The sequence below is a fragment of the Phyllostomus discolor genome, chromosome 3, assembly GCF_004126475.2.
Source record: "Phyllostomus discolor isolate MPI-MPIP mPhyDis1 chromosome 3, mPhyDis1.pri.v3, whole genome shotgun sequence".
Classification (NCBI taxonomy): domain Eukaryota; kingdom Metazoa; phylum Chordata; class Mammalia; order Chiroptera; family Phyllostomidae; genus Phyllostomus; species Phyllostomus discolor.
In genome coordinates, this window is record NC_040905.2 from 211513994 (window position 1) to 211541138 (window position 27145).

At 63.7% G+C, this 27145-nt stretch overlaps 1 protein-coding gene and 1 long non-coding RNA gene across 5 annotated transcripts in view; one reads left to right on the forward strand and one right to left on the reverse strand.

Moving 5' to 3' along the window:
- Positions 1 to 27145, reverse strand: part of RAPGEF1 (Rap guanine nucleotide exchange factor 1) — a 121278-nt gene that overhangs the window by 85423 nt on the left and 8710 nt on the right. The gene's annotated exons all lie outside the window — the stretch shown is intronic.
- On the forward strand, positions 4240 to 10654 carry LOC118499834. The gene is made up of 3 exons (XR_004902384.1): positions 4240 to 4396; positions 5235 to 5238; positions 10644 to 10654. It is a non-coding gene; the product is annotated as an uncharacterized LOC118499834 (long non-coding RNA).

Consider the following 27145-nt stretch of genomic DNA (forward strand, 5'->3'; position numbering starts at 1 on the left):
CGCTCCCCGCCCCCCGCCCCGGCTCTGCCGAGCGCGCCGACAAGTGACGGACGCCTGCAGGGGCGGAACCCGCTGCAGACCCCTGGGCCGGCGCGGACTTTCACAGCAGCGACACGGGCCCACAAACACGGTGCGAGCCCTCAGGCTTCGCGCTGGCCCTCCACTGCGGCGTGACGAGGACACCCACACCGACTGTGTCGCAGCCCCTGGGGCCGGGGTGTGGGTGGGTCCCACGTGGAGGCCGGCCCATGGCTAGGCCTGTGGCCGAGTGCCCTCCCGCAGCCGGCAGAACCGATGTCCCCGCGGCTGCAGAGAAGGGCCCCAGCGCCTTGCTGACTGTCGGCTGGCAGCTGCCCTGGGCCCCCGGACGCGGGCGCCGCTTCCTTCGCCGGAGCTTCAGCGCCTCTGCCGTGTCCCACTGGGCGGAAGGGAGCCTCGGGCCTGTCCGCACGCAGGGGCTGTCCCCAACCCCTGGGCCGGGTAGCCAAGCCAGGGAGCCCACTGTGCACGGCCGCCCTCTGCACGGTGGGCCTTCCCCGGGCAGTGAGAGGCACGTGTCACTCTCTGTGCCACTCTCTGCGCGTCCCCAGGGCCTCGCCGTGCTGGGCGCACCCACAGAAAGCCCTCTCGAACACGCACACACACTTGTCGAACGAAGTGAAAGAGGCTTCCCCACAGGCCCGCTCGGCCCAGACGCGCTCACTATGCTTCCTGCAGGGTGGCACTGGAGTTGCTCAGGCGGCACACTGTGAGTGGCATCTGGTGAACAGGAAACACTGAGTAAAGCGAACCCTTCAACTGTTGGGACTCAAACCATACAAAGGTAATAAAATCACCGATAGTATCACTTATGCTAAACCGAACTGGAGCTCCTCAATAATAGTGGGAAACGCGAGAAAGCAAGACTGGATGGCGGATTCCATGAGCACCCTCTCGTTTCGGAGTGTCCAGTGAGCCACCCGCACAGTGACCCCTCGTTGGCCCTCCCCGCGAGCCTGTTCTTCTCAACGTGTCCTTTCAATGCCCCTTGAAAGACGCCTTGAGGGTTGACGGGTTCTCAGCCCTCTCTTGAGGGGAAGAAGTAAGGGAAGACGCGTGGGAGGACTGCAGCCGTTGCACGGCCAGCTTCCCGGGGTCCTCTCGAGAACCGGGGGCTCGCCCAGACCCTGGGTCGGTGCCAGGGACGGTGAGTTTAAACTAGGGGGCACCCACGTCCGGCCATGGTGGAGACCCCGTCCTCTCTCCTCCATGCCGCCCACCGCGGCGCCCCCCACCCCCGTGCCCAAGGGCACCAGTTCTCACGCACACGGGAAATCAGCCGGTCACCCCGATGCCCCATCCGTGCAGGTCCAGGTTGCCGGGCGGCAGCATCCTGGTGTGGCTGCCCGAGGCAGGTGCCGGCCGCCCACGTGGGCACACCCAGCCCCCCGGGGCTTCAGGAAGCCGTGGGAGCCACCAGCAGAGGGAGGCTTCCGGGGACCTCCTGAAGGGGACAATCTCATCAGGAGCCCAGTTCCCCACGAGAAGGAATAAAAATGAGCCACAGCCGGCCGGGTCCCCGTGGCCGCTGGAGGTCGCGGTGTCACACCAACCAGGCAGAGGGAAGAGGCCCTCCCAAGATGGCCATGGAACCCTGTCCCTCTAAGCTACTCCTTGTGCAAGTCCCCAGCCCCACTGGCTAAGAACTTCAGGGAGAACTCAATTACTCTAAGTTTGCAAACACCAGCAATCAACGGTTTTGATTTCTGTGGTTAATAAAAATAGAAAAAACCCTAAAAGAACCATAATCCACTGTTAATGTGTAAACCAGATAAACAACAGGCTCCCCCCTGTACCTCTTATCTCGGTGGATGGTGACCCGGTGACCACCTATGACGCATGCAGGGACCCGCTGTCACCCTTGACCTGCGTCACATCCTGCTCCCCCGGGTCCCGTCCATCTCACCGACCAAAGAACTGTGCTGCTTGTCAGTGCTCTGGAGCTCGGGGATTTGACAGGACAGGCACATGACATCCGTCACCCCCATGCCCCCACACGCCTGCCACCTCAGGCCTCCCAGGTCATCTCCTCAGCCGGACAGAGCCCCCCCCCCCCCCCCCCCCCCCCCCCCCCCCCCGTCCCCTGCACAGGCCCCTCCCCGCAGCAGGTCAGCCCGACTGGGCCCGCCCCTTCCCGCCAGGGCTCTGATCTCCAGGGTCCTTATCAGCGGGTAATCTCGTGGCCACCTGGGGGCTGATTGGGTTTCTGCCTTTCTCAATGAGGACGGCGACGGCGACGGGAGAGAATGAAGCCTGAGACCCTCAGCCCAGCGGGTGTAAGAACCGCCTCGCCCCTGTGCGTCTGAACGACTCCAGCTCGGGCCACCCCTGGGTGGCCTCAGAGAGCAGCCCCTGAAACAGCCCTGTGTTCCGCGGCTCAGAGGAGGGCTCAGGTTTGCAAAACCTGTGCCTGACAGTATCTGCCACACAGAGGTGCTGGGGCGTTCACCGACAGAAAAAACTTGAAAAACTAATCAGGGAACTCCCCACCCAACACGCCAGCCCTTTTCTCTGCACCGGGCTCCTGGGAGTCAGAATTCAGCCAGTGAGCGTCTCGGTCTGGGTGCCTCGCCCCAGCCCCAGTCTGCACGGGACAGTTTAACCCGCTCACACCACACTGATGACCACCCACAGCACACATGCCACACACAGCTCGGAAGGACACCGGGACGCACACGCTCTGGAGCCGGCAGGGCCACTGGGTACGTATATGACCTCCATCAAGCTTAACCCCTGAACCTAATTCCAAACCGTGAAGTGGAATGACACCACCATTTTTTACAGATTCATTCTGTCTATCCATCTATCCATCTATCTATCTATCTATCTGGATATCTATTGGGGAAGGGCTGGGGAAAGAGAGGGAGAGACACATGGATGTGGGAGAGAAACACGGATTGGTGGCCTCTCACACGCCCCCACCTGGTAACCAGGCCCCACAACTCAGGCACCTGCCCTGACTGGGAATCGAACCGGAGACCCTCTGCTTTGTGGGATGACGCCCAGCGGACTGAGCCACACTGGCCAGGGCTGATGCCACCATTTCAGCCACAGCTCCTCTGGTATCAAGCAACAGAAACCCACTGCAACACGTCCGGATGGAGAAGGTCTAGGGGAAGGGAGAACGCAAGGAGACTCCGGGGAGCCCAAGGAGAGCAAAGGAGCGGCAGTGGCAGGGCTGGGAGGGAGGCGTTCCCCGAGCCACACTGCCCACGGAGGCCACTCCCCAGGGAGCCCGCCCCTCGTCCCGCCTTCACGGGTGCTCCCACGGAGACCCCAGACTCACACCTCCAGCCCAGGCCCCTCTCCTTTTAAGACTCAGAGCACCGAACCATCCACTCGGCATCTCCCCTTGAACATGACAGGCACGTGTAACGGAGCCTGGCCTCCCCGACCGCCAGCCCCACCTGAGCTGAGGGCAGCCCCACCCTCACAGCTCTGACTCCTCTGTTTCTCCTACGACCCTCACCCAGGCAGTCAGGAGACCCTGTGGGCTCCAGTCGCTGGGGCCGACCACTTCCCGGAGTCCGCGCTGCCCCTCCCTGGGCTGCAGGCCTCCCAAGTACACCCCACCTTTGCCCAGGCGCCCCGACTCCCGAGCACACAGCGGAGAGGCCCCAGTCACTTTGAAGTCAGGTGGTCGCCCTGCTCTGCTCCACACTCTGCGACAGCACCTACCCGCCTCTCTCATGGCAGAGCCCCGGCCCTTGCAGCGGTCCCCAAGGCCCGACAGGACCTGCTGCCCCTGTCCCCCTCACGCCAGCCCCCCCACTACTCTTTGAACACTCCGCCCCGAGATGCTCGTGGCTCAGAGAGCTGCCTGGCCAGTGCCCTCACCTCCCCCTAGACTTGACGTGAATCCCGCCTTCCCAGGGAGACCCCCACCCCGCATGCCCTGCTTCACCCTGCAATCCGACCCTTCATGCCCGGAGCCCCCGCCGCCCCTGTTCTTCCTCCCACAGCGCCTAGCACCTCCTCGCACCCATCACAGCGCACTCGCCGTAGGGCGCGTCGTCTGTTTTCCCACCGGAAGTGCACGTCCCCGAGGGTGGAGACTGTGACCCCCGCGACCAAAGCCACCAGAATGTGTTAAATTGACGCATGAACACGCTTCTTCCGAGTTACTGCTCCCCCATAGTCTGAGGCACATCGTGGCCGCCTGCCTCTCATCCTGCACGACTCTTCAGCTCCCGTGCCCATCAGGGACCGGACGGTTTCTCTGCGTCCCGGCTCAAACTCCTGGGCCAGAACCAGTCGGCCCGGCTCACTGTGCCAAGACGGGCCACAGGCCGCAGGCCACGTGACACAGGTCAACGGCCGGCTGCCCGTGGGTGAGCCAGTGAGCACAGGAGGCCCCGTGGGCAGAGCCGAGGGGCAGCGAAGCCCCCCGGGCGACCCCGAGGGGCACGCGTTCACTGCACGGCTCCCCACAGAAGACGCCGGACGTCCCCTGACACAGACCGTTTATCACAGGCGACTGGAGGTGCCAAGGGTCACTCTGACTGCACGCGACGCTTCTGCCCTGACTTCGGAACTAACCCCCGGTGAGCAGCGCCCTGGGAGAGGTTGGCCACGTGAGCAGGCGACACTGCAAGGACTCGCCCTGCAGGGAGCCGTCCTCAAAGCATAAGGAACTCTGAGACGCACGACCCAGTGACACACTCGGGACAACACGTGGGTTGTCCACAGTGACGGTCCAGCTGAACCGCAGTGGGCGCTGCCCCTGCCAGGCACTCGCGGCCACCGCACTGGGCTCTAGGCCAGGTCTCCCGTGTGGACACGAGCAGACCGTGTGTGCCGAGGGGTCGCTGCAGCGGCGTGCCCAGGACCACACGAGCGGCGGCAGGGCCCGAGTTCCCCGGGGCTAACGCTGCTGCCTGCTTTCCAGGCTCCGCTCTCGGGAAGCTGGAAGCGCAGCCGGCAGAGGAGACAGGTGTTGGTCACACAGCAGGGCTCGAGGGAGGGGAGCAGCGCAGCAGGGTGGGCTCGCCTGGACTGGAGGCTGGGTGTCCCACGCCAGGACCAGAAAGCGAGAGGCGGCGGCACGGGCAGACGCAGGAAGTCAGAGGCCTGGAGGCGAGAGTGGCTTGGGGCGGCCCTGCGGACGGGGGCGACTCTCCGGACCGGCTGCCTCGGGGAGCAGGGGCGTCCGCTGGCCCAGGGCGGCCCCCACTACGCACAGCTCCGGGGCTCAGTGGGGTTCTGGTACAGACAGAACACGCCAGCCACCCAGGGTAACCTCGCCCCGGGCCCATTCTGACGACGAGGTGTCGTCTCTGGAACCGTGACCCCCTCGGCTGACAGGAGAGGAGAGGAGCCGACGCTCTGGTCTGCTCTCGTGGACCGTGGACCGGCACTGCTGGGGGGAGGACAGAGGGAGGAACCCGGACGTCAGAGACACCAGGGTTTGGGTCCCAACCCTGCCGCTCACTGGCTATGTGACCTGGAGCAGGTCACGGGACCCTCACTGAGCGCGTCTGTGCAGAGGTGGAGCAGGGACCGCCCCCCAGACAGAGCCCCTGCGAGGGCCAGGCGCGGGCCGCTCGGCTCCTGGACAGCTGCAGCGCAGTGTCTGCAAGGACGGCCACGGCCACCCCTTCCTGGGATCCGCGTCTCCTCGCCGGGGGCTTCAGGCACCTCCTGGGGTCTGGGCTGGCGTGGGGGCTGCTCTCACCGGCGGGAGGAGGTAAAGGTGACGCACTGTCAGCGCGAACCCCGGGACTCGGACGGCCTTGCGTGCCGCACTCTCCAGGAAGGCCGCCAGCTGCCAGGAGGGCCCCGGGCCAGCCTGCTGGAGGCCGGGGGGCGAGACCCCCCGGCAGCTGGCTGCAGGCACACGAGGGACCGCAGCCCAGACCGCCACCTGCAGAAGCAGGAGCTGAATGACTGCTCTTGTTTGGAGTCGCCGAGGACTGGGGGGGCTTGTCTTCCCACCATAGGCCTCAGACCAGCCAGTCCCTCCGGGGCATCCCTGCTCAGACAGCTGCAGCACTCGCCTCCAACCCCTCGCCGCTGGGCGCCCCTCTTCCCACCCCCGCCCCGCCCTGGACCGCCCACCCCTGCCCGCCTCTCCTCTACACGATGCCTGTCACCGACACACCACGTGTTCACTTGGTTATACACACGTTATAAACTGGGGGCTGGAGATACCCTTGTTTTCCATTAGGTGGTCTCCCGTGCCCAGAACAGCCAGGAGGCCAGGGTGGCTGCAGAGGAGGAGACCCGGGGGGCCGCTGGGAAATGAGGTCAGCGGCAGCAGATCACGTGGAGGCCAGCAGGTGGCCGTCAGGAGTGCGCAGGCAGGCAGAGCCGGCGGGGGGTGCCGAGGGGCTGTGAGCGGGGCGTGAGAGGAAGAGAGGGGGGACGACTGCCATGTTCTGGCCTGAGCACCCCGACGGCTGTGCCATGGGACCCTGTCGGCAAATGTTTCTCGAGTGAGCGAGCATCCATCTGTCGACGAACGAATGACGACCGAGCTTTCATGGCACAGGCAGGCTGCGCGAGGCCCCTGCGCTCCACAGCACCAGGCTCTGCAACCCTCCCACCACCTCTCTTCTCATTGCTGCGGGGCCAGAGGAGCCGTGCGCACAGATAAGAGCCTGATTGTGCGTGCGGAGGGCCAGGAACCAGAGGGCTCAGCTAGGGCACCTCAGCCACAGAAAGGGGGCGGCTGGACGACAATGATCTGTAAGTCCCCCTCTGCCTGCGAGCGTGACGGCGTCTTTGGTAGCTGGTAAGCGACTGGCTGCTGAGTTCCAGAGCAGCCGCGGTGCCAGCGGAGCGCGCCCGAACCAGGAGGGCCGTGTAGATCGGGGGCTGGCGGACCTATTCTGCCCGCAGACCAAACGCCGCCAGCCTCCTGGTAGCGCGTGCCGGCCGCCTGCGCGCCGCTTGCGAGCAAACAGTTTTCCGTGGTTTCGTGTCAGCCGGTTACACACACACCTACACGACAGTCTTGGCTTTGCCTCTCGGCCCCGAGAGACCGACGGTACTCACCGTCTGGCGCTTTAAGGAGTCTGCCGGCTGCTGACACGGACGGACCGTCCCGGGGCAAGTGCCTCGACCGTGGCCCGCACGGTTTCCAGACACGGTTACCTGGGTATTTCGCACGAAGCGACTTCCGAAATCAAGCGCCCCGAGAGAGCAATCACTGAAAGGTAATGGCATCGACAGCGGCCACTGGCCGCTGCTGCTGTCTTACACAACAGTGACCCCCTCCGTGCGGCGGCGACGGGAACGGCGGGGCGCAGGGGTGCGTCTGATGCGCGTTCCCGGGGCGAGACGTCCCGGGGCCGGGGCGAGGCGCAGACATTGTTCTAAATCTGGAAACATCTGATGACCGAGTGACGTTTCCTTCCCCTTTCCTACCCACGCCCAGCGCGGTGCCCCGCGCGTCTCATGAGAAACATTCCTTCACGCTTACGGCTTCCACGCCCTACTGCCGAGCTTTCGCTGAACAAAACCCAACCTGGGGGAGCCCACGACGGACCTCGGTACTGTGTGATTATCACACAGAGCACCGTACCGTGCCCTGTGATGGCTACGTGTAACATATGATGTGCTGCACACACAGTACGCTGAACATACATTCTGTAACATGCATACACACGTATAAAACCTACAATCACGACACACACAGTGTGTCGCACTGTTTTATATCAGCGTCACACACCTCACCGCGTCCTTGTTACTTCCCCGCCCCACTGCCGAGACCGACGCCACGTCACAAACTGCCTGTGGGACTTGAGGCAGGTCACTGTACTTTTCTAAGCCTGGGTTTCTTCATTGGTGAAGTCAGGGAATGATTTAAAAAGATTTTTACTGTGCCCTTCTAGCTCAAGACTGTGATTCCATGAGCATATTGAATAACCTCTGCTTTGGAAACTTCTCTTCCCCTGAAGCCTACTCCTGGTCACACCCACACGCGGCTGTGAACCTCACCGGTGACCGGGCGCGGACCTCGCCGGTGTCCGTGACGGTCTCTGCGGCGCCCGGCGCTCTGACCCGTCTGCTCGACCCCCCTTGCCGTGAGCCGTCTCACAGCTTACAGGGCATCTATTCTGGTGACAACAGAGGCGGTGCCCGCTTTCACGCACGAGAAGTGGGGGGAAGGGTGACGCGTCGGCCCCCCACAGACGCCGCGGGGAGGCGGAGCCGGGTCAGCAGTCGCACTGCCGACAGCGAGTGTCACACCACCGACGTCGGTGACGCCTCCGGGCTCCCTCTGTCCCCCTCGTGCGGGAAAAGGAAAGTGCTGGATCGTCCCTGCCCCCTGGGAGGCAGAGGACAGAAGCTGTGGTGGGAAAGGGGGACCCTCCAATGAGGAGGTCTCGCGCCTCTCCTCTGTGCAACTCTGCCCTCGAACGAGACGGAGCCAAGCCCAACGCAGAGGACTGTGAGAAAAACACTCTGAAGCGAAAGCAGATTCCTAGCGCTGATAATGGCTCCTGAACTCCCCACGACCTTTCTCCGAGCCCCGTGCCATCCAAATCGTCGCTGCAGGGTTAACAAACACAGCTCACGTTGCACAGGAGAAACAACTTCACAACGACGACACCCCGCGCTGCGACGGCGCTCCAGGAGAGCCGCACAGCCGGCGCCCCGAAGCTCTGCCCGTGCGCCTGGGCTGGGGACCCGGCCCTGGGGGCGCACCCTAAGGACACCGCTCGGAGGAGTCACAAGGACGCATGCGTGAAGCTGCGTGCTCTCGCCTTCACCACGACGGCAGAACGGGAGAACGACTCCGTGCCCAGCAGCGGGGCAGTGGCTGCGTTACTGAGCACCCACCAGAGGGGCGGCCGCGGTCCCTGCGGCGGCTCCGAGGACCGCAGGGCGGCGCGGAACCAGAGGGGACACGACCTGCCCGGGGCTCCAGGTCCGCGGCAGACACGCGCACACGGGCAGCGCTCTGGGGGGGATGAGCACCCACGGCTGGCACTTCTGCTCACTCGGTTCCGGGGCTTTTAGATTCAGACACTCAACATGCATTTTCTTAGCATTTTGTCAGAATTTTCCAATTTTTTCTTTCATAATGCAACATTTGTTTCCACTAAAATAAAATGTAATTTCTCTGTGTGTTCAACCTACAAGTAACAACAATAAAAAGCACTTACTAAACACGTACTTTATACACGGCACTATTCTGAGCTCTTTACGTGGCCCCATGAGACCCCATTTACAGATGAGGAAACTGAGGCCCAGAATTCAGTGGCTGGCCCGAGACCAGCCAACTGGAAAGCAGGAGCAAAGATGCTCGCGGCCACCCAGGCTCCTGAGGCCGTGCTCCCCCCACTGCACGGTCAGGACAGGACGCACCGGTGCAGCCCCGTGTGCTCCGGATGGGAAAGCGGCTGTCGGGCGGGTTCGACCCTCGAGCTGTCGGGCGGGTTCGACCCTCGTGCTACCGGTGGCGGTGGGGGGGGGGGCAGGGGGAGCTCGACCGTGTCTGCTCCCGTAACCACCACTTCCAAAGGAATCCGCCAGGAAAGGCCCCTGTGACCACGGCACTCGGCAGAACCGATGCCGTCTGCGGACACCGAACACCCGGGCAGCTGGCAGACGTGAGCGACAGTGGCCAGAGCCGGGGTCACCGAGGCACAGCCTGCAAAGGCGCCTCTGAGGTCATCTGGCAGGTGGTCCTTTCAACTGAGAGACAGAAACCCGGCGAAGGCACACGGCTGGGACTGGGACGGAGCCCTGCCCGTGACCGCGTCCCGGGACCCCGCTAGCCCAGGGCTCTCTCTGATGCGCACGTATGATGAGAATCACTATCACTCGCGGAATGCTTGCTGTGTGGTGGTTAGACGCTCCGGCCCCTTCACATAAATCACCTCCCATAATTCTCACCCCGGTCCTCTGAGGTGGGCGTCACCGTTAACACCAGGAACGGACTGGAAACGGGCTGCCAGCGGGAAGCCGGGTCTGGCCTCGCCCGGCTCGAAGGCCCCAAGCGTGTGGCCGGAGCCCAGCGCCCAGCCCTCGCGCTTGCTTCCTGGAGTGCTGCCCGGGGGGCCCCTCACCGCACACGGCCGAGGCCCCAAAGCAGCGGAGCACAGACCAGAACACGGCTGGTGGGGGCCGGCGGCAGTGTGGGCTGGAGAGCCATCATGCCGCTGACTCGGTGCGCGGCAGCCCCAGAGGCCTCCCCACCGCCGGGCCTGCAGGGGCAAGTCCACGCACCGCACCCCACCACCGCACTGCACCGCTGGGACTGGGACCCAGACACACTCCACCCCCCCCCCCACCCCTGCCCACCCCCACCTCCCCACAGCGCAGGAACAAAGGAGCCCGTGGGAGGCATGCAAATCCTCCGCGGCCCGCACCCCGGGGCGCTTCCGCGGCGCAGCCAGCCCCGCCTCGCCCCGGAGACACACTTTCCACCGCCAGCGCCTCCCCCGGGAGGGTGTTAATTGGGTCCTCACACCCGACCGTGCACAAACATGCAAATCGCTCACGTTCCCACTTGGCAGGCCGGGGTGGCCCCGGGCTGCCGGGATTTCTGCAGGAGATAAGGATTCGGTTCTCAGTCGCTGCGGTGGCCTGTAGTTCCCACGGCAACGCCCCGCCTGCGCTGCGCGCCCCAAAGCCAGTGTGACCACCGTGAGCAGCCCTTCGACTATTTCTGAAAAGAAACAGAAGCGTCGAGAGTGTCTTCTGAGGCGTCTGCTTTAACGGATCAAGAACTAAGTGCGGACTAAGTGAGCGCCTTCTGTGGACCCATCTCCTGCAGTGGGGTCAGAGAGCTCATGCCCGTAAACCCAGCGTCGCAGGGGGCGGGGGAGCCGCGCCTGTTCTCACGGCCCCACGGCCTCAGGCGGAGAGAGGCAGAGCAGGAGGGAACGCTTCCAGCCCCCACAACCACCGCTGCTGAGCGCCCCCAGGCCCGGGCCCCATTTGCGCCACGGTAACACGCAGCCCCGTGCGCACGCGGCTGTGCTGGTGTGGAGGACGGGACAGCGGTCCTGACAGGGAGCCCCCGGGAGGCTTCCGACGGGGCGGGGGCGGGTGGGGGGCAAACGGGTAAACGGAGGGCCGATCCCTGTGGCATGAGGGCCGTGCGGGAACCCAGAGGCTCCCTCCCACGTGGAGAAGGCCACTGGGGACAAGGGCAGCGAGGGGACGAGGAGATTCGGGATCACGAAGTTCGGCTGTTCGAGGTCAGACGGCAAGTGGGGGCAGAGCTCGGGCTGGCGGGAGCCACTGCCTGCCCCTCCCACCGTGTCCCGTCTCTCCTGTGGGGGCTGCTGGGACGCACTCGGGTGGCACCAGGACTCACACCGTCACCCAGCGCGGCACTGTTACTGTGGATACCAAACGGGGCAGCCTGCTTTCTCACGCTCGGGGTCTGAGAGCTATCGGGAAAACGGGGACCGGAGGAGTCAGGCGGGGGGCCCCTCAGAGGGGCGCACCCCGCACTGTTCGAAGTCACGGGAGAGGCTTTGCTTCCCAGAGTATAAACGCTCTTTAGGTGCCAGCAGGCAGGGGCAGTGAGATCCATGTTTCTGCAACAGTATTTGCAACCAGTATTCTGTCACTGCAGTTTTCCCCTTTCCAAGGGCATGACCCAGAGACAGAAGAGCAGATGACCTCAAGGGCAGACGATAATTTCCTTGAAGTTTCCCTTCCTGATGTGCTCTCGGCTGGACCATCCTGATCACCACCGCCCGGCTCTGCCGTCCCAGGGCCACAGACAGGCTGGACGGACGTCGGGGGCTGTCCCGGCTGCCCGCAGCGAACGCACGTGCTCACTTGCCTCTAGAGCAGACCCTGACACTGGGCTGCTGGCCCTGGGGCCATTGGGCATCCACGGAGCTCACCCCACTGTGCAGAGCACGGCCTGAGGAAAGTGCACTCACGGTCAGGGTCAGGGTCAGGGTGGTGCTTGGGAGTCACTGAATCTGGGCCCCACACACCGCATTAAAGCCAGGTTCTGAAACACAGCCGACCCTCAGCGACGACACACAGCTGTGCAGGACCCTCGCAGCCGCGCTCCTGCGGGTCCCTGGCCTCTGCCCCGGGAGACAGACGCGCCCGCCCACGCGGACCCCCACAGGGGCCGGGGCGCGCTCCTGGGCAGCAGGACCCAGGGGACTCAGCAACCAGAGGCAGAGAGCCACTCCGCTTCTTACACCCACTCCCTGCGGACCCCGACACCCCGACTATCAACGGTGGTCCCGCAGCCGCTCTCAAGGAAATCACCGAGCGCAGGTAAACAAAAGGAGACACAGCGCTTTCTCTACTTGTGTCTGCAAGTCGACGGCTTGCAGTGGAAATTTTAAGTTTTAACTCCCATACATTTTTTAAGGAAAAGCAGAGGCAATCTGAAAGTAGGTAATCAGATTAAACTCTTGTTAAGAAGGGGCGCTTTGGAGTTGGGGGAGCACCGCCACTGTGGTCCGGGGGCAGGCTGCCAGCCCCCGCGGCCCTGCAGGGGGGGCTGCATGCCCCCACCCAGTGAGCGGGCCGGCGAGAGTGGCTCCCCGGAGGGCACCGTGCAGTGCCATCCTCGTCTGCACCCGGGTTTCATTTCTCAAACACAGACAGACAGACAGACAGACATTCTCTTACAAGACTCGTTACCATTGTTGCCTGTCACAAAATTAGCAGCAGTTCCAAATACCATCTACTGCCCGGTTCATGCTCAGATCTCCTGGACCGCCCCTCCCCCACCGTCTTGTCCCTGTGCTAGTCAAACCGGGATCTGCCCAGGGGCCAGGAAAACTGTCCCTTGTCAACGGAGCTCAGGGGCCGAGGAACAGCTGACGCACAGTCAGAGAGACTGAAGCGGGAGGGTCCCACCTGCTTCTCCCTGTGAACGACGCATCCCTTCCCGACCCACAAAAGACAGCCACCGTTAACACGCCCACGCACTCTCTCCGGTTCACATCTTCCGCACCTCGGCGCACACCTGCACGCGGCCGCGACCCGACTGTCTCGCCGCGACAGGTGGAACGCTGCTACCGCCGCTTCCTCTCCGCGGGAGGAGGTGAGAGCCAGGACCTGATCGAGTCCCGAGGGCACCGCTCTCGACAGTCTGACACTCTGCCGCTCAGAGTGTGACAGTGTGACGCTCTGTCACACTCGGGGCGACGGTGACACGGACAGCCCTGGGACGCCTCCGACAGGCCCTCGGTCCCAGGGGCACCTCGGCGGTGCTCGGGGCCCCACTGGCCGCCGCTGCGGCTGCAGTGCTGGTGCCAGCGCCAGCACAGCCCTCGAGGGACAAAGACTGGGTGTCAGCAGGAGCTGTGACCCACATCCGGGGTGGCCAGGATGCATAAACGTGAGACTTTTCACAGAAGGTGCCCTGAACGCCTCGGAAGAAAGGATCTATATATTTAAAAGCTCTTGATAACATTCTCTATACTGTCTTGTCACAAAAAATTCACACTCCTGAATATCAAAATATTTGGGGCATTTTTTAAAAGAAAATTTTTCAGCCGACAGACACAAGCCGCACGGAACAGAATCTCCAGCTGACACTGAGCTCCCCGCCGAGCCACGCCAGCATCTTGAGATCCGACTGCTCCGTTCCTTAGCACTGTCGCTCTTCCTTAAACTACGCCGACCTGGAGTTGTCTCCCTGGCGGCTGTGCCCTGGTTTTGGGCAGAAGCAGCCCAGTGACGGCTGCCTCCCGCCTTCCTGCTGGCGCCGCTGCCCAGGGCCACGTTACCTTGCTTCCGGGGGCGCAGGCGGCTTCGGCTCAGGGGCTTCTGCTTTTCAACTGCGTTGCCCATCCTGAAGCTGGAGGCTCACAGAGCCCTCCCGGGCCCGGGCGCTCTGCGGCCACGGAGCAAGGACCGCGTCACCAGCTGAGAGGGGGTTCATCTCTGGGACATCGCGGCCCCCCAGCAGCGAGCCCTGGCAGGCCCTTAGGAGGAGAACCTGGATTGTGCTCCCACAGGGCTCTGCCTCCTGCCTCCCCAGCCCGCTCCCCTCCAGGGAGGAAACGGGAAGAGAAGGCTTGGTGTCGCCCTGCCGGCGGGCCTCCGTAATGGTCTATATTAAGAAGCTCCTTCCTCAGCCTTCCTCGGACACTGTTACTCCCGGGCACAGCGGCGGCCTCAGAGCACGAGCTGTTTCCAGACCTTCCAGTCCTGCTTTTCTGGAGTGGGGAGGCAGGGAGCGGAGAGCTGGGAGTGAGAGACGGGCGGTTCTGGGTGTGCCCTGGGAGAAACGCCGTCCCACGGGCCCTACCATCCCACCTTCTGTGGAAGGTTCTCCCTCCCAGACCAGGGTGCCACCATCACACAAACGTTCCGTCAGAGAAAACAAACTGGGGTCGTCAGTCCTGTGTTTCCAGGAGAAGGCAATGTCCAGCAGAATGCAAGCTACAGCCCCGGCTGGTGTGGCTCAGTGGACTGAGTGCCGGCCTGCAAATCAAGGGGTTGCTGGTTCAAGTCCCAGTCAGGGCACATGCCTGGGTTGCAGGCCAGGTCCCCAGTAGGGGGTGAGTGAGAGGTAACCACACACTGATGTTTCTTACCCTTTGTTCCTCTCTTCCTTCCCCTCTCCAAATAAATAAATAAATAAATAAATAAGTAAAATCTTTAAAAAAAAAATGCAAGGTACGCCTCAGTTTCCAAAGAAGAAAAACCACTTAGGACAGACTCAGCCAAGTGTCTGTAACCTCAAGCTCCAATCTCCCAGTCTAGCGTGGAAATAAATCATTTTTCTGGAGAAAATTTTGAACAGGTGTCCGGGGACAAAAGAAGGGCACAAAATCATACACTTTTTTTTTTTTTTTTGGTAAAAAAGAAGACACTGCCCAGGGAGACAGTCTTCACGGATCTGCACCCAGAGTCTGAGGCCGGTTTTCAGACTGGAACTCGTGAGTAGCGCCTGGGAGCGCGCGGAGTGGGTCTGCCGGGGCCCAGACTCCCGGTTCAAGTCCCGGCTCCACTGCTTGTTTCACCGACGGGGCACTGCGGCCTCAGCTCCCTCTGTTACATGGACGTAGTTCCAGTCCCACGAGAGACAGTGTTCACGAACTGCTCAGCACGATGCCCGACGCTCGGGAACCCCGCGGTAGACAGGCACCGCCCACATCTTTATGATCTCAGACGGTGAAACCGTGTTACTAGCTCAGGCGCAGGTTTCCGGCCCCGTCGGGGCAGCCCCGGCACACGACCACAGGGCCCCCTCTGCTGGAGGCGGATGGGACGGTACGGGAGCAAACCAGACTTGTGAAACCGGAGTGAAACTTAGAGGCGACAAGCCCCGCAGACCCGCGGGAGCAGGGAGACCGCGTCGGGAGGCACCGCCGCCACCCGGGCTCTGCCTGGGGAGCCCGTGCGCAGCTACATGCGGCTCCCGGGGCCCCGGCTGTGGCGGCGCCGGCCGTCCTGTCCCGAGGGAGCGGGAAAGGACCTTGGCCGTGTGTGAACACGAACGAAGCCACGTCCAGACCGCTGCACGTGCTCAGGCCTCACCCTTCGATCTGCGATACAGGAACCACGTTTCAAGACCACCGTCTCAGATTCCAAACTCGGAAAAGCGAACAACAGCTCGAGTCCATCCCACGCCTCCAGGGAGGGGGCAGGGGAGGGCGCAGAAGTGTCAGGGCCACCGCCCCCTCCCCGCCCTCACGCGGCACCCCTTCCTCCAATCAGACGCAGCCGCCCACCAGCAGGGAGCGAAGGCCTGAGCCCGCCAGAGGGGCCCTGACACCTCCCGGCTGCTCCACCGCCCAATCCCGACTCGGCGCCCCACCCGCTCCCACCGCTCACCGCCCCACCCTTTCCATACGTTCACAGTGACGTCAGTTTCCTTCTCAATTCCGGAACCATTTTCCTTAGCAAGCTTTCAACCTTTTCAACCCCAGATAGGACATCTGACCTCACTTTTTCCATAAGACACGAAGTTCGATATGCTTGCAAAAGCACAATAGGTCCAAAAGGTCCCCCTTCCGAAACCGCATCTAACACCTCCCTGGCCTGAAGCCGTAGTCACGAACATTCGGCAAACGACTGGCCCGAGTGCTCCGCACAGAGGCTGCGTGGCCCTCGCAGGGTACCCCCCACACAGCAGGTGCTTAGCAACTGTCCGCTGAACAAACCGACGGGTGGACGAAGGAATAAACAAACGAACAAATGAGAATCCCCCCACACACACCTCCCAGCGGCCCCCACCCCAAGAATGGTCACCCCGAGTTCCTAACTCGTAGATAACCCTTGTTCCCAGAAGAGCCGGGGCTGTGGGCCGGTCTGCCCACATCCTCGCCCTCGGCCCAGGCGGAGTTCCCCGGCCGCGGTGTTTCGTCTGCACCTCTCTCGTTTCCCCCGCCAGCCTGTGAAGTCCCCGGGGTCGGCAGCAGGGTCCGGGTCCGTTCCCCGGGAGCCTGCGCACACACAGGACACAGGTCACGGCCGGGAACGGGGCCCGGCCCGGCCGGTCTGCCATCCCTCCGCCGGGGGCCGCCGCGTTCCAGCTGCTCCCGCGAGAAGACGCGCCCGAGGCCCAAACAACGGGTGCGCTGATGGGCCTCATGCGTGGACCGGAGCTGCCCCTGCGAGAGCGGCCTGGAGAGGGAGGCCTGTGGTCCACCTGCTCCCAGGTGACCACGGCTCCCAGAAAGACTCAGACACGCAGGGGCTGGGGAACGTGGACAGGACAGCCGGTCTGAGGAATGCCTCTGGGCATCCCCAGAGGTGACCGTGCCCACAGGGAAACCAGGCAGGGGACCACCTCCAGCCTGCGCGCCAGGGAGACAGGCCGGGGCTCTGCCGGGCGAGACGGCACGGAAGCGCCGCCAGCAGCAGGGCGCCCTCGGCACGGCCAGCGCGGCGTGTTTATGGTCTTGCACAAACGCTCGAGGACGCTGTGGACGCAGGTACTGCGTTCAGTCAGACCGCACCTCACCGCCAGTTAGCCAGGCTGCACTGCAAGCCCTCCCATACCCTACCGGTGGGGGAGGCTGGGGGCACGTCAAGACTACATATGTAGTTAGTGAGCCAGCCCCAGCCCCAGCCCCAGCCTTCTCCTCCTCGGCGAGGAAACCTGCCACCCACTTCCCTGTGGACAGAGGAGGCCGAAGCAGTGGGCAGGTGCCGGCTTTGGAGGGCGGCTGGCCTGGTGTGGGTGTCTGCGTGGGCCCTTCCTGGCTGGGAACTTGGGATGGACCCTACCCCTCTGCACCTGGTTCTTCCATGCGTGTAAAGGTGCCCTGTGCCACCTACTTCAGCAGGCAGTTCAGAGGTTAAACGTGATGTTTAAAAAGCGCTGGCACACAGCAGATACTCTTAAAGAACAGCCACTGTTGCTGTTTGTATAATTTTATTGTACGTAAACTCCAGCTTCAGATACAATGAAGACAACTCTTGACCCTCACAAAGGATCACTTGTTCCACAGCACAGTGCGACCCACTGCAACATTCTGGCAAACCGCTCAGTCCCTGGGTGCGGCTCAGATACAATCTCCCCGACAGTCGCCGTCCCACGGCAATACCGCCCTGACCGCGGAAAGGGACACAAACCGGGGGGCAATGTGGCAGCGACCGAAGTCTGAAGCGGCTCACAGACACTGCTCCCCTCCCACCCGGCCCTACTGGGCCCTACTGGGTCGGGAAGACCCCGGGGTCGGGTCGGGGAGCCCCGCCAGGTGCAGCTCTCCTCGAGGCAGATGGGCGTGGACGTCACGGTGCGGGAGGGAAAGGCCAGCGATCCCTGGAACGGGCACAGCCGCCCCGAGGCGGGCAGACGGGCGGGCTCTCCGGCGGGCGCCCAGTGGCTGACACAGGCTTTGTGCATGGAATGTGCCTGCTGGGAGGAAAGTCTGATGTTGGTCACTTCCCCTCCCGAGGAAAATAAAACAATACGAGGAAGCGCCAAGCACTGTGGGAACGTTCCAAGTGGGAGTTCCAGCCGCTCCGGAGCGTAAACAAAGGGGAGCGACGAGCCCGGGGGTCAGGCCTGGCGGAGCACGGGGGCTGAGAGTCCGGCCGCCAGTCTCCTGGGACCAGAGAGAGGCCACTTTGAAGTGGCCTCCCCGCCCAGCCCTGGAGGAAACCATCGAAGGCGAAGGCCCGTCTCGCCCCGCGCGTCTCCGGAAGCAGGGGTCGGGGTTCATTGTTGTGATTCGCCCGCACGCCCCCAGACCAGTCTCGGGTGTCCCGGCCGAGGGCGAGGCCAGTACCACGCACGAGGGGTTCCTCAGTCTGCACCGCGGCCAGTGCTGATGAGTGTTCAGGATGGGGTGGCCCGTCTACAGGGTGCCCTAATCTAACCTGGGAGGTCGGGGGAGGATGAGCACAGGGAGGAAGACGGGGAGGATGAGCACGAGGTGACCGAGCAAAGCGGCGAAGAGCACTGTGGGCCAGGGCAGCATGTGCAAAGGCCCCGTGCAGTGGGTGGTACGTGGATGGGGGGAGAGTCAGATGGGGCAGGGCTTAGAGGTCCAGGGTTTCCTCTCATGGGTTTTAGGGGGTTCCCGCAGGGTTGGCCAAACCACCTGTGCTCGTCTTTCCAGGAAGAGAAGCCCACGGCATTTGATCAGAGTCTCAATGAACTCCAAGAGGCTAAGAAGCACAGAGCTAGTCCGAACCTCTCATTCTGAAACAAGGAAACTGGGGTCCGGAGAGGAAGAGACACTTCCCCAGGCCCTCACAGGTGGCCTGAGAACCCGCAGCGTGGACTCCGGCCTGGTGTTTCCCACGGCTGCGCAGCTGCCTCATTCCCGGAAGGGGTGTGCCGGCAGCCGTGACGTGCCGCCCCGCGCTGACCCTGCACCCCGGACAAGGCCGCTCTGCGTCTCTGTCCGGGCGGGACGAGGAGTGACACGCTGCAGAAACGAGCCGTAACGCCGGCCAGTCCGTCCTCCTTGGGGTCCCATCTAACCTGCAAATAAAGGGGGTCAGAACTTGCCCCCATCCCCCGTTCCAGAGCACCCCACAAGACAGCCTCGGCGGACGATGCTGGCTCACCAAAGGAAAGGCCATCCAGGCAGGCCCCGCACTGCTTGCTGAGTGCGCACCCAGCCTTTGGAGGAAGCTACTGATCTGTCATGCCTTCCCGGCCAGGACCGGGCCCCGGACTCAATCCCCCGCCGGGCGTGACACGGGGAAGCCTGCACCTCTAATTTTACCAGTTCCACCTGGAAGAGAGAGAAAGGAACTGCTTTTTTAATCACTTACTATTTTTAGAGAGGGGCAGGGAGGGAGAGAGAGAGGAAGAGCAACATCAGCGTGTGGTGGCCTCTCGCGTCCCCGACCAGAGACCTGGCCCACAACCCGGGCCTGTGCCCCGGCTGGGAATCCAACCGGCGACCCTTTGGTTCTCAGGCCGGCGCTCAACCCACTCAGCCACATCAGCCAGGGCAGGAACTGTTTTTTTACGTGAACAAAAGCGGCAATTTTTTCCTCTGCCATTTGTTTCACGATACTCAAATACTCAGGGAGACGTCTAACTACTGGGGATACTACTGACACTCCTGGTACTTCCCGGGGTGCCCAGGGGCGCAGGGCTCCAAGGCCTGGACTGGACTCGGGCCCCGTGGAGGCCAGCCCCTGGGCCAGCTCTCCCACCTCCATGGCCCGAGGTCCCCATCTGGGGCCCTTTACTTTGGCCCAAGACTCGACACCGTGCGCAAGCCCTCTCCTGCCTGCCCGCCCACCCGGGTCCCAGCCCCCTTCTCTCCAGTGAAGTGAACGCAGCCTCACAGCCAACGTCCAGCAGCCTCTCCATGGAACGGACAGCCACCATGGGCCCCAGAGTCTCCGCTGTGCCCAGACCAGGCAGCGTCAGGGATGACGCCCTCACTGCAGAAAGGCTCCCGCCCCGTCACCTGCCCACCTCGCCTCCAGGATCTGCTGCCTCCTGCCCTGGACAGCCCTGTCCCTCCGGAGACGGCCGCCCAACCTGAGGCGGCAGCCAACTGACCACGGCCTCTGTTGGAGCTGGGCAGGCGCGGGGCAGCCTCCACCGTGCGCTGCGGCTGGCTCCCCGAGCTCCTTACGGCACCCGGCTCTCTCCGGTAGGAGGCTAGGCCCCTCCCGGCACGCGCTTCAGTGGCTCACCCACCAGGAATCAGCCAGCCCCGGCCCTCCACCAGGCACACCCCGGGCTCTGGGGAGAGAGCAGCGGACGGGGAGCTCACCACACAAAAGCAGCAAAGGCTGCAGAAGAAAGAGGGAGAAGGAAGAAGAAGAAGAAACAGAAGAGAAAGGAGAAACACAAGCCAGGGTCAGGTGGCGGCGAGGGGCTGATGTGACGGCAGTGCGACCTCGGACCCCAAGGGCAGAGGAAGGCCTCCCGGGGTGCCGTGCGAACAGAGGCCCGAGGGGGTCAGGGGGCAGACGAGCGCCGGAGGACAGCTCCCCCGCCCCAGCCCCCAGCACCTGGGCGCCCCCACCGCTGCTCCGCTGCACCCGCGAGAAGGCAGGGTGGGCGTTTCAGAGCAGGCAGGCGGGAAGAGCGGCCTTCCCGAGGCCACACAAGCAGCACATGGACCCCGGTGTCCGACCGTGGGCTCGCAGCAGGCATTCGCCAGCGCCTGCAGGAAGGGCCGCTGTGGGGCCGGGCGGGGGCGAACGTGCGCCAGCGGCCAGAGCGCAGGGTGCTGCAGCCTGGCCAGAGCTCTGGGTCGGCGCTGGCTCACACACTGGACAACTCCGAGGCGGGAGTGGAGACCCAGAAGCCAGCCAGGAGGGTCCTGGGCAGTCCTGGGGGCGGGGCCTGGCCGTGGCCTGGAGCCAGTGCCAGGAGAGGAGGCGGCGAGAGGGACCGAGGGGTGGGACCGAGGCGTCGGACGTGGGGTGTGGAGGGGGCCGGGTGGCTGCCAGGCCTCCGAGCCCGAACGCCGAGGTCGAGTGTCACCCTCGTCACTGCGCCGTGCGCCGCGGGAGGAGCGGGCGGCAGGCGGGCAGGGGGCGAGGTGGAGGGCCCCGGGCCCTGGGTAAGCGCATCCGGTCCAAAGGCGGACAACGTCCACGCGGAGGTGCCAGGCGGCAGGCCTCAGCCCAGGGTGGGTCACAGCCGGAAACACACGTTTGGGAAGGCCTGGGGTTTAGGCGGCATTTAAAGTCATGGGGCTGGACTGCCTGGGAAGAGATCAGAGGCCTCGGACGTTCCAAAGTGGGGAGACCTTGGGGGGGGGGACCCGGAGAAGGCGGGCTGGGGGGCGTGCACACGGCACCGCCACAGAACACTCGCACGTGAAGACACTTCGGACGGAGCTCGTAAACAGTCACCTCCGTGTTTCCCAAGCGCTAAACACGGTGCGACTGTAAACACAACCCACGTTTCAGAGTTTGCTCTCCAGGCTCTAAGCGCTTAGTGTTAAAATGTCCTGCTAATCGTGACGACTAACATACGGGCTTCGTTAGCGAGCTGATGTCCCGGGACGCCACCCGATGCCGTGTGACAGCCACCGCGGCCCTCGTCACGCCGGCCGCCCCTCCGCAGCGCACCCGACCACTTGCTGTCGCCCCGAGCTCGGCCGACCAGGTGCGCCCTGGGGGCGGGAGCGTCAACGCCGCGCTCACGTGGGGTTCCCTTGGGCTCAGTGCTCGAATCCCCTTTCAGTCTGTGTCGTCCTGGCCGCCTGCCCATCTCCTACGGGTCTGTCCCGGCGCCATCCAGAAACCCTTCCCGGCCTCACCCAGAGGCCAGGACCACCCCGAGCAGGGCTGACCACGGGACTGAGTGAGTGCCGCAGGGCTCCTGGCCTCTGCGCTCGCACGAACTAGTCGTTCTGATGTCCTTGCTGCCGCTGCCCCTCCCCCTCCCCTCCCCCCCGGGGCCACTTCTTAAGGCGCCTCCCTAGCACTCCCTTCGCTCCTCTCCACCCTCACCTTTGAGCAGTGACGCCTAAGGGTGCCCCCACTCGCCCACGGCCCCGGCAGCAGCGCCAAGAACTCATTAGAAATGACAGTTCCCATCCGGACTCCAGGGCGCCTGAGTCAGAAGCCGGGGGCCGGAGCCTAGCAGCCCCCGGGGGCTAAAGCCTGAGACCCACCGCAGAGGGCGGACGACGTTCTGTGACAGCCGGCGGGTCCTCGGGACACGGACTGCCCGGCCCCCCGGCCCTGCTCACTCCACAGGCCGTGAGTCGCTGGTGTGTCACAAACGCAAAGCCCCCGCCTGTCTTCCTCAAACACCGAGTACGCCCTGGAACCCAAGTGAAGCTTCTCACAGCCACTCGGCGCCCGTCCACACTCCTCCCTACAGCGACAGGGACACAAGGTCCCCGTCCGGCTCCGCCGACCAGCGCTCCCGCGGCGCTCTCTCTCCCAACGTTCTCTGCGGGGCTCGCCACAAGCACCAGCGAGCGCCCTGTCCGTCCGTCCGTCCGTCCGTCCCGGGGAAAGCGCGCTGGAGATCTGGTCGCTCTAGATTCCGTCGTGAGGAAACGGTCCTGTCACCAGAAACACCGTGTGTGTTTGTGTGTGTGTGTGTGTTCACCGTTGTTCAACTGGCCGTCCCGGGTGCGGTGCTCCCGCGAGCTCAGTGACTGGAGCCCCCGAAGCGGCCGGTGCTCGCAGGGAGACCGGGGCTGAGCCCGCGGCCCCTCCCACGGACCAGACCGCACAGGCGTGTCCCTGAGCCAGCTCCCCCCCTCCCCCGGCAAACCAAGACCCTCGCCGCCACAGACCCGAGGGACCCGGTGGCTGCAGATGAGTCCTCCCTCGGTGTCCTCCCGTCCACGCCAGGGCACTTGGGCACCGCCAGGCGGGTGCTGTCGACAATGGTGCCCTGACGGCGGTGCACGCCGGGGCGTGCGGCCATCGCCCCATCTGTCACAGCCTGTGCGGGCCGCCCCCTCGACTCTGGGCTGTGTGTGCCCCAGTTTCACTTCTGGAATCGAGGCGCCGCGCCGTCATCTGTCCTGCCGCGGCACTTCAGCTTTCTGTTGTTTCCTGGGAAGCACCGTTCGACCGGCACGTCCCGCACGCGCCGGTGCCGCGGCATCGGACACGCCCAGTGACTGCCTCCCGCCGGGGCTCACGGGGAGAGGGGCTAACGACATGCCCGGGACCAGGGGCGCACTGTGGCGTCGGGGCCACGCAGGCTCGCTCGTCCCCCACCCCAAGTCAGAGACACCGTCTCGCCAATGTAGCCAACAGCCTGGCACCCTGCCAGACAGTGCGAGAGCAAACGCCATCTGTGTGGTCGACCCAGAGAGCAGGGCCGACGACGGGGCCCAGGCAGTCTCCCCCCCCCCACCGGAAGCCACCGAGGTGTCGGGGAGGGTCTCTGCTGACAGCCGACAGGCTGCACGCACTCCCGCGTGCCAGGCCCCAGGGCCTCCACCAGCCCCTCCCAGCAGTGGTCTGCATAGCCTGACACAGCGCGGGATGGGGGGGTTGGGGGGCGGGCACCGAGGCTGCTGGGGGGCCGCACTGGGCAGGCCCCTGTGAAGAAGTCCCCTCGGAGAAGCCCAGCATAGCTAACAGCTCAAGGGCACAGATACAAGACGCACATTTGGTGGGGACAGAATCCGCCCTGGCTTAGGAGCCCCCTGCCCCCCAGCAGCCAGTGTCTCCCGACGGCACAGGGCCCCTCGAGGGACACGCTGGCTGCAGGAGTCCCCACGCCAGGGAGGCACTGAGCGGTCCGCCCGCAGCGCCCCCAGCGCGGACATGGGGGACGGAGCAGGGCGCCTTGCACCACCTCGCGGCCTGGGGATGCGGCTGCCACGTGTCACCGTGCTCTCACCGTTTTCCCATAACTCACTGGGTCTCACCGCTTCGGGGGAACAATGACCTCGGAGACAGACACAGGAATACACAGCCCCGGCCGGGTGGCTCGGCCGGGCAGAGCACTGTCCCCGACAAGCCCAGGTTCCGGGCACACGCGAGCGCCGACCAAAAAGTAAATGGATGGACAAATCAATGTCTCTCTCTCCCCCTTCCTCTCTCTAAAAAAGTCAATCGACACAACTGTTTTAAAAAGAAAAGTATTTGGTATCCATGGCGATTTTTCACAGGCTGTGGTGAACACACGCAGCGTGAAGCTCGCCGCCCTAACCGCTCTGGAGAGCCCGGTTCAGCGGCAACGGTGCCCTCAGGCCGCGCGTGACTGCCGCCGCCTGAACCTCGCCTCGGCGCTCACGAGGGTGACACGGTGGGTCCCCTCCCGCCCGCCCTCGGCCCCGGCCGCCAGCGTGCCACTCACTCTCCGTCTCCGCGGGCTGGTCGCCCCTCGGCTCCGCGTCCATGCTGGTGCAGCCGCGCGCCTCTGGCCGCCTGCGACCGGCTCCTCTCACGCGGCACCACGTGCCCCGGCTCGTCCGGGCGGAAGCCGGCGTCGGCGCTCCCTCCCCTCTCCGGGCCGGGGGCTACTGCATCCCGAGAGCCCCCACGGGTGGTGCGCCCGCTCACCCACCGACGGACGCCCGGGCTGCTGCGAGTGACGCTGTGGTGCACTTGAGTGTGCGAGTCTCCGTCCGAGTCCCTGCTTTCACTTCTTCTGGCGCACACTCGGAAGCAGACCCGCGGGGTCACGTGGCCGCCCAGTGTGTGATTTGGGGAACCACCGCTCCGCCTCGCACGGCCGCACCCACACCTGCTCCTCACTTGCTGTTCCTCCTGAAAGCGGCCGTCCCCGCGGGCGTGGGGGGCGCCTCGCCGAGCTTCCGACGCGCACTTCCCTAGCGACTAGTGACGCCGCGCATCTCCGCGCGTGTGTATTGGCCTGCGCGTCCGCTCCCTCCGGAGACGTCTACCAAGCTTTCTAATTGGGTTACTTGATTTTTATTGGTCAAGTGTCATCGTTATCTATTCCCAGGAAACACAGCTAGTTAACCAAGGTCAAATTCTATGCAGATAAACACTGATTGCGCCCACACGGCGGATATTGCTATCCCTATAAAAGCGGATAAAAGCCAACAACTTCAAGAATCCCAAAGGCAGTACGCTGAATGAAAGAAATCCACTCCCCGAAGTCGGTACCGCACGCTGCTCTGGCAGAGGCGAGACGGCAGGACTGGGAAGCAGACCAGTGCCTGCCAGCGGGGGAGGGGGGGCAGGATCGACCTCGGCCCCGCCTGGGGGCGTGGCTACCCAAAACTACACGGGGCTTCAAATTCAGAGGCTGCACACCCAAGAAGAGGTCAATTTTACTGTACGTGATTACAAAAATTCTCCCACAGAAGGGGAGAGGTTCCTCCTTTTACCCACACGGACAACGTCCAAGCCCCTTACAAGCTTCACGTCATGAATCCTCATAAAACTGCAGGAATGCACCATTGCTGTCCCTTGAACCCGGTCTGAGTGAACCAGGAGAAATAAATTCCGATGACCTCATACACTCAAGATTCCTTCGAGCTGTCCAAGGCCCGGGGTGTTTGCGAGTTACTGTCTGTCACATAACAGCAGGAATTTACAGGGTTCGCAGAGCTGTGTCCACACACGGATGAATCTCTCTCTCCGGGGGCAGAGTCCACGGGGCCTCCCCCACAGCCTCAGCGGGGCTCAGGCTCGTCGGAAGGCTCGGGGGGCACGGTCCCAGTTCGAGGTCCAGGGAGGGGTCCCGGCCTGCCCCGGAGGGCACGGCGGGTCTGTGGCAGTGCCGACACTCCGGCCAGTGGTCTCTCCATCGCTCCAAGACGCCACACTTCTAAGCATTCTCAGTGACAGTGACTCTTGCGCCCCCAGGATAACTTCAGCCCACACGCTTTCCCCGCCAGTATGTGCATTTTCCCGCCCCGAGCTGGGACCAGGCTCCGGGCTCCCTGCCACACGGGGCTAGATGCAGCCCGGGTCCCCAGCCCAGTTCCTTTCTTGCGTTCTCCAGTTTCGCACATTTAGGGCGGTTAACAGAGTCAGCTCCTCGTGAACAGAGAAGAAAGAGGCGAGGAGAGGTCATGCAGAAAGGCATGCTTCCAGCCCGTGCCCGCGGCTCCCCGGTGAGCTCAGAGGACTGACGTTCGCAGGAGCCCGGGCAAGCCGAGGCGGAAGCGCGGGCGAGCACGGCCGCGCCGACCGAGGGAGAGGCTCCGCGGCCCCAGGGCCGGCAGGGGGCGGGGTGGGGAGGCTGCCCGGCCCGGCCTCTGCGAGCACTGTGTTTCGGGCTGTCTACAGGGACGGACCGGCGAGGAGGAGGCTGTGCGCAGCCCCGTCCCAGATCAGAAAGGCAGAACAATAAATAAAAAATTTTTTTAAAAAGGCAAATTTAAGAAAAGAAAAAGAAAAAAGAAAAGCCCTGCGCAGCATGGGCCGAGGGAGACGAGGAACAAGACGCCGGGATTTCTGAGTTGCTCTTGGCCGCGAACATTAACCAAGGGGTGGGGGGGATGAAGGGGCTGAAGTCACACCGCTGGCAGCCTTCAGCGCAACGTGCGAGTGACTCGCACTGAGGACCCTGAACGGCTCACAGCGTCCTAACCAGCGTAAAACAGAAGCGCCGTGCTGGGACCGAGCTGGGACCGAGCTGGGACCGTGTCGCCTGCCGCGCTGAGTGCGCACGGTTTAATCAATCCTGAGAGTGGCCCCTGCAAGGAGAAACGGCCGTGGTGTCTCTTGGGATGGAGCGAAAACGCACCTGCCAGCCACGGGCCGGCTCTGGCGCCGAGATGAGCTGCCTCGCGTGAGCGCGGCCCTTCCCCTCCCCTCGGACGGACAGACGGACGGACAGACGGACGGACAGACGGACGGACAGACGGACGGACAGAGGAAAGAGCCTCAGGCCTGTCCTCCCTCCACCTCTGAGGGTCGGGCGCATGTGCAGCTGCCACGAAACACCGCTCTCTTCCTTAGAAGCGAGGTCTCTCTGGAGATTTATCACTTCGTTGTGAAAATCTGTCCCTCGGAACTCTAGTTTCCTGTGTGTGTGTGTGTGTGTGTGAGAGAGAGAGAGAGAGAGAGAGAGAGGCAGAGGCCCCGAGAGGGGTACAGACGACCCTGGAACCCCACAAGGAGCAGGGGCACTGACCCCCCACGCAGTCAAAAATCTGAGTATAACGACCAACTCCCCGAAAACTAGCAGCTCACTGCTGACCAGAACCACCACCGACCACCGAGATAAACGGTCGGACCCTGGCTGGTGTGGCCCAGTGGACTGAGTGCCAGCCTGCGAAACAAAGGGTTACCGGTTCAATTCCCAGTCAGGGCCCATGCCTGGGTTGTGGGCCAGGCCCCCAGTAGGGGGCACTCAAGAGGCAACTACATG